The sequence below is a fragment of the Penaeus monodon genome, unplaced genomic scaffold (assembly GCF_015228065.2).
Source record: "Penaeus monodon isolate SGIC_2016 unplaced genomic scaffold, NSTDA_Pmon_1 PmonScaffold_990, whole genome shotgun sequence".
NCBI lineage: Eukaryota > Metazoa > Arthropoda > Malacostraca > Decapoda > Penaeidae > Penaeus > Penaeus monodon.
Window position 1 is genome coordinate 39,883 of NW_023665325.1, and position 6,647 is coordinate 46,529.

Genomic DNA, 6,647 nt, shown 5'->3' on the forward strand with positions numbered 1-6,647 from the left:
AGGCAAAGGGCAGCAAAGGAACTGGGGAACATGGCCCTCCATACCCAGAGCACAGAAATCCTATGTAGACTTTGAAAAGTTACATCACTTATCCAGGATTTCCATAGACTTTTATTTTAGTTTTTTATTTTTAAATCATAGAGGTTATGGTCTTAAAACCTCTTAAGGACTAGTAACCAGGATTTAAGTTCTGATATGTGTTTTCCAGTCCCCTCTCTTGACCGATTTTTTACCGACTTTAGTTCGATGTATTTACCATTTACTTTTTACACACAAATGGTAATGAGGAAACATCTTTTCTTCCTTTTTTGGTATGTTTTGAATGGTATTTTTAACACCGAAGTTACTGAGAAACAAGCAAGGTTTGACTGTTTAATATTTTTTACAAATTTGTACAAAAGGTCTAAGTATTTTTTAGTGTTTAGTTACCCCTGCCTTACATTTTCTCTGGCTTACTGGTAACTTCTCAGTTTTCTTTGATGGTAAGTAGTAAGTCCCAACCTAGTCCTCAGTCCTGCGACATTACCCTCCCCTCTGCCTTTTACTTAAACTTTATGATTTTTAAACTGTGTTTTTCTTTCAGGATCCAGGCAGTTGAGACAGGATACTCCAAGTAGAAACCTAACCCACCCATCCTGACCATTAGTAGCCCTCCAAAGGGTTCCTGCCAGGATCCCCCCTTTGTTATTTTCTTATGTCCTGTGAAGAGGAGATGAGACTTCTACTTTGCATGTTGCATAGTCACCTCACACCGATGAGAGGAACTTCAAGGAGGCAGGCAGGGTACTCAGGAAGTGGAGCCCTTCCCAGGCGCCCCCCCCCCCCCCCCGCCATGACCGGAAGGACCTCGGAAGTCGGTCACCTTTACCGTGTGACTCCTCTGGAGTCTTTGTTCCCTTGTATATATTGTATCTTTTGGAATAAAGACTTCAGTTAACCTCTTTCACAGCACCTGATGAAGCCTCTGGCTGAAAGCGCTAGTGCTTAGAGTTAACTGTTAATTTTAAGGATTACATGGTAGTTTCTCTCCTCTATTCCTTGAATTAACTTATTATATTGTCTTTGCCCGCCCAGCAAGACATATATTTACCAAACAAAAAGCCCTGTATTTTGCACATGACTAGTCCTTGTAAGGACTCTTGAAAACGATTTTGATACCAGTCTCTGCCTGACCAGCAAGACTTTCTTTGAAAGACCGAGTTTGTACTAGTCTTTGCCTGCCCAGCAAGACTTGTGTTTGTGTTTGAGAGCTAGATACCAGTCCTTGCCTGCCCAGCAAGACAAAAAATTGTTTTCCTAATGTTTCACATGATTAGTCCTTTTAAGGATTTGTTGTCTTAGCCAGCCCAGCAAGACAAAGTAGCACATGAGCAGTCCTTATAAGGATTATATGAAGTATATGAAACAAAGCTGACCAGGTAACACAAAGTCTTTTAAAATTTATACAGTGAGAATATCTTAACTGATCTCCTCTTTCTATTTTTTCAGGTGCCATTAGACTTCTGCTGGAGTTTCCTGCAGTGTGTTAATTTGTCCTCGAGATTTCCCTCTGGCCTCAAAAGTGGACTGCATACACACCCCTCTGGAAAACAGCAGTTGTTATTTCTTTGGCACAGATATTGTAACTGTATAATAACAGAGCTTGTATATATGGTTTGGATAAAGGAATAAAGAGAGAAACAAGGTGATATATGCAATTTTAATTACTCAGAAAATAAGAAAAGGAAACTAAAAGACTGAGAAATTAATATATTTATAGAAAGATGCCTATGACACGAGCAAACACTAAATAAGGAAGAACACTAAAGGACCAGTAGAGGAGGGTATTATAGATGAAATGGTCTCAACTTTGGGAAGTAGCTTAGACCCTGTCTTCCAACAAGCATAGGAAATACAAATATAAATAAACAGTTGTTGAACAACCCCTTAGCCCTGAGAGAGGATGGAACCACCCGCTGGCTTGGCAAACCAAGCCCAGCAGTCCAAGCATCCCCCTTGCACCCCTATTACTAGGTGGAGAAGTACAGCTAGGCTTCCCTGAAGACCCTTTCAGAGATGAAATCCACAATTTACAAGACCACCCCCCCGTATCTACACAAATGAACAAACAGAAATAAAAGATATGGCAAAATTATATAAAGAGGAAACAGTACAGCAAGCTATAGTAAAATACCTAGACAGATGTGAATTGAAGGGGTCACAGATAGATTTGAACTGATGTTGCAGAACATAGACAGTAGGATGAGGACCTACCACCCATGTGGGTAATTGAGATGGGAGAGTTGATCTTGCAAGGAGCAGCAAGAAGATGGCAAGGCCTAATGGCAGCAGCAATTAGGGCAAGCACAGTAGAAGTGAGGAGGAGAATAATAGAAGAGAAAAATAGACTGAAAGAAAATACCCTCACTCCTATAGAAGAATCTGCCATGATGCTTATACCAGAGCTAAGCTTGCCGCTAAAAAAATTGACAAGCTACAACCCCCCAGAAGTAAATTCTATCTGTTACAAGAAGGGACCCCCCTCATACAGTATATGAATGAAAGAACAAATATGGAAATGACAGGGGAAGAAAGAGACATGGTTCTGAATGCATGAGAGACATAGGCATAAACTCTCATCCAGAAGAACCCGAACCCCTGGAAGATGAACAGAAAGAAACAGAAAATGAAAACACAGAACCAGATCATTAAATAGAGAACAAGAAAATGAGAAAGAACAAAAGAACAAGACAAGAATCAGAACATAACCAAACAGAACTGAACAGGAGAATGTAATAGAACAAAACATTGAAGCATGCTTCCCACCTCCACCTCCTAGTAATGAAACAGAGGAGACACCTCAAGCAGAAAAGGAAGCCTCGGAGGAAAGAGATAATCATATTGACCTACCCCCAAGGGGAGAGGACAGTACACGATCTCCCTCCCAATGAACAATACCATAAGGAGCCCAGGCACCCTTGAATTATTCCTGCCAACTCCACCTTCCCCTCCTTGTCCTTCAGGACTTATAGAAAGGGAAGAAGCTTGTAATAAGCTCTTGGAAAAGGTAGTAGGAGCAATAGGCCAGTTGGAAAAGGTCATTGCCAATCTCATGATAAGATCATAGAGAAAGATACAAACAAAACTGAACACAAAGAACAGATAAACCAAGAAACAGAGCAAACATAGAGAATGAAGAGGCTCCACAAATACAAAAGAAAAAGAAAAACCCTGAGACATGGATGTCTTTGAAAAGCTATGCTAAGAGGAAACAGAGGAGGAAAGGAGGAAAAATAAGAAACAGCCAAAAACGGACAGAAACAGAAAAAAACAAAAAATGCAATACAACAGAACACAAAGGGGGCCCAAACAGGTGGAACAACTGCCCAGAACAGAAGAGCAAAGATTTGCCAGGCAGCACCCACCCACACGGTACCCACCCACAAGATGAGGAAAACCCATCTAACCCCTTACCCCAAAGAGCAAAGAAAACCCCAAGTCTCACACCAGAGAAGGTGGCAACCTCACTACCCAAACCATCCATAAGAAATGGAGAGAAGCTCCACAAGAGCAAGAAAAGATACAAAACAAAGTCCGCTACCACAAAAATTATCAACAACAAAGGTTCCATGGGCAGAACCCACACTGGATAAGCCACCCTCAACCATGAGGCCACCTCCCAGGCATGGAGATTTCCTCAAAGAGAAATTACCAGTGGGCCCAAGGGCCAGCAGGAGGAAGACAGTGGCAAGAAGGAGGGTACGGCAGATGGGATGGAATTAATAGTATCTGAAGTACCCATGACCAGAACCCAACTCTCTGTGCTCAGCAAGGAAGATCTTTTGTACCTGGCCCTCCCCCAAAGAAAGCCTTTTGGAGAACCTAGGAAGCTCTATGAATAGATTAAAAGAGCAAATAAACAAAAGATTTGCAGATTCCCTCTTGCCAGGCCAAGTAAATGATGAATCACTTAACAAAAAGAGGAGAAATATGCCTAAAAACTCCCGTTGAAACAGAGAGAGAGCATTCCTACCAAAAAACTTCCAGGTTTAGAAACAATGATCCATTGTGAAACCATGGAAGTAGGAGAAAAAATCTTAAGGGCAGCCTCCCAAACATGAGCAAACAAGAAAGAGAGGCCCTTAAAGACCTAGCTCAAAACCCGACCTAGTCATTAAAAAAGCAGACAAGGATGGGCTTTAGTGGTTCTGAAAAAGAAAGCTATATAGCAATGGGTGAAGCACATTTATCAGATACAGAAACATACATCCCATTAATAATCCAGATGAAGCCCTTCAAGTCATAAAAGACAAAGCAAGATCCTAGTAACCGTTTCTATACCTTGGATAACTCAGGAAAAGATGGAGGAAACAGAAGGAGTTTTTTGGCAGGCCAAAGAGATGCACTACTGGAGCATGAACCAATAATCCCACACTGGTATATATTACCAAAAACCCACAAGAAAAAAGACCCAGATACAGGCCTATGGCCAGGGAGACCAGTGCTCAGTGGATGTAATGCTCCTACCAGACCAGTAGACAGATTGCTAACAACGTATCTCACTCCTCTGCTGGACCTCCTTCCAGAGAGATTGCAAGATACCACAGCCTTTTTAAAGAAAATAGCCACATTACCAAGGTTCCCATCAGGCTCTATTATCTTCTCTTTTGATATAGTGTCATTGTACCCCTCCATTCCACAGGAGGAAGCATCTTGGATTGTGGCAAATTTCTATGAAAGGAACTTTGCATATGTCAAGGAAAGGCTAAGAACAGACTTTAATATCATAGCCCCACCTCCATATTTAATAAAAGAAGGAATAGATCATGTCTTACAAGGCACACTGCTAAGATTCAACAACCATTTCTATAATCAAGGCAAAGGAACAGCAATTGGAGCTTCAGTCTCAGTGGCTATAGCTGAAATCTTTGTACATGCTAGCATAGAAAAGAGAAGACAGAATTTAGATAAGCAGCCAGCAGTTTTCTATAGATATATTGATGATATCTTTGGAATTTTTACTGGCACAGAGGCAGAACTCTTGGAATACCACCAAGAGTTAAATAATATACACCCAGACTTGAATTTCACAGTAGAATACAGCAAAAAGGAGTTGCCCTTCCTAGACACTATGGTGTATTTGGATGCAGAAGGAAAAGTGCAAACCTCGGTGTACCATAAACCATCAAACACACACCAGTACCTGCATTTCCAATCATGCCATCCCCCAAGCCTCAAAAGGTCTTTACCTTACTCTCAGGCACTGAGAATTAAAAGAATAGTAAGTGAGCCACACAAACTAGAAGAAGCTTTAAAAGACATGGTCAGTTTCTTCACAAAAAGAGGATACTGCAAGAGAACACTAGGATCTGCTTTAAAAAGATTAAAAGAGGCCAACAGGGAAACAATCTTAGAAAAAAACTAAGACCAGAACAAAACCGCCTAATTTTTCCCATGCTATACTCCCCATCCTTAGAAGGAGTCCTAAACTACTCTCTAAAAGAAATATGGGAGTGGGTAATAGAAAATGCAGAAGGAACCCCATGGGAAAAGAAGTTTACGGCTTCACACCCTATGATAGCTTGGAGAAAAGGAAAGACTATAGCTGACCACCTAGTCAGAGCAGAATTCCCTAGACCTCTCCAATATATTAAAGATACCAATAAACAATAAAAGAAAACTTGTAAATACAAGAAAAAGGAAAGAAACAGAGTATAAAAAAAGAATGGCATAAAGTAAAGAAATACCCAAACAGGAAAGGAGAAGGCAATATAAACAAAAATAATAAATTATGGGAGATATATGTTATTTATTTATACAATTCTCTTGAACATTTATACACAAAGAAAAAGAGAAATTGGAAAAAAGGAAAAGAAGCAAAAATCAAAAAAGGAAAAAGATACAACAAATACCAACACCCCTCCGCATATTTACTTTTTCCTACAAATAGAACCAAAGATCTACACTATATATAGATAGATCATATAAGAATAAATACATTCTAACCCAGCACTACAAAGAAAAGAAAAGAAATAAATTGAGCAAAAGAAAAATTACAAAAACTTCAAAAATTAAAAAAGGAGAAAGGAAAAAGAAAAAACAAATCTTTTCCCCATTTCAAAAGGTCTCCTTGCAGTTGATACACAGGAGATAGACTTTAAAAGAATCAAACAACAATTTAATCTCTAATACTCCTAACAAAAACAATTTAAAAATGTAAACAAAAAAAGACAAATACCAAGAAGAGAAGAAGAGAGGAGGCTGAGCCGAGGTGTTCACCCAGGCAAAGGGCAGCAAAGGAACTGGGGAACATGGCCCTCCATACCCAGAGCACAGAAATCCTATGTAGACTTTGAAAAGTTACATCACTTATCCAGGATTTCCATAGACTTTTATTTTAGTTTTTTATTTTTAAATCATAGAGGTTATGGTCTTAAAACCTCTTAAGGACTAGTAAACCAGGATTTAAGTTCTGATATGTGTTTTCCAGTCCCTCTCTTGACCGATTTTTTACCGACTTTAGTTCGATGTATTTACCATTTACTTTTTACACACAAATGGTAATGAGGAAACATCTTTTCTTCCTTTTTTGGTATGTTTTGAATGGTATTTTTAACACCGAAGTTACTGAGAAACAAGCAAGTTGACTGTTTAATATTTTTTACAAA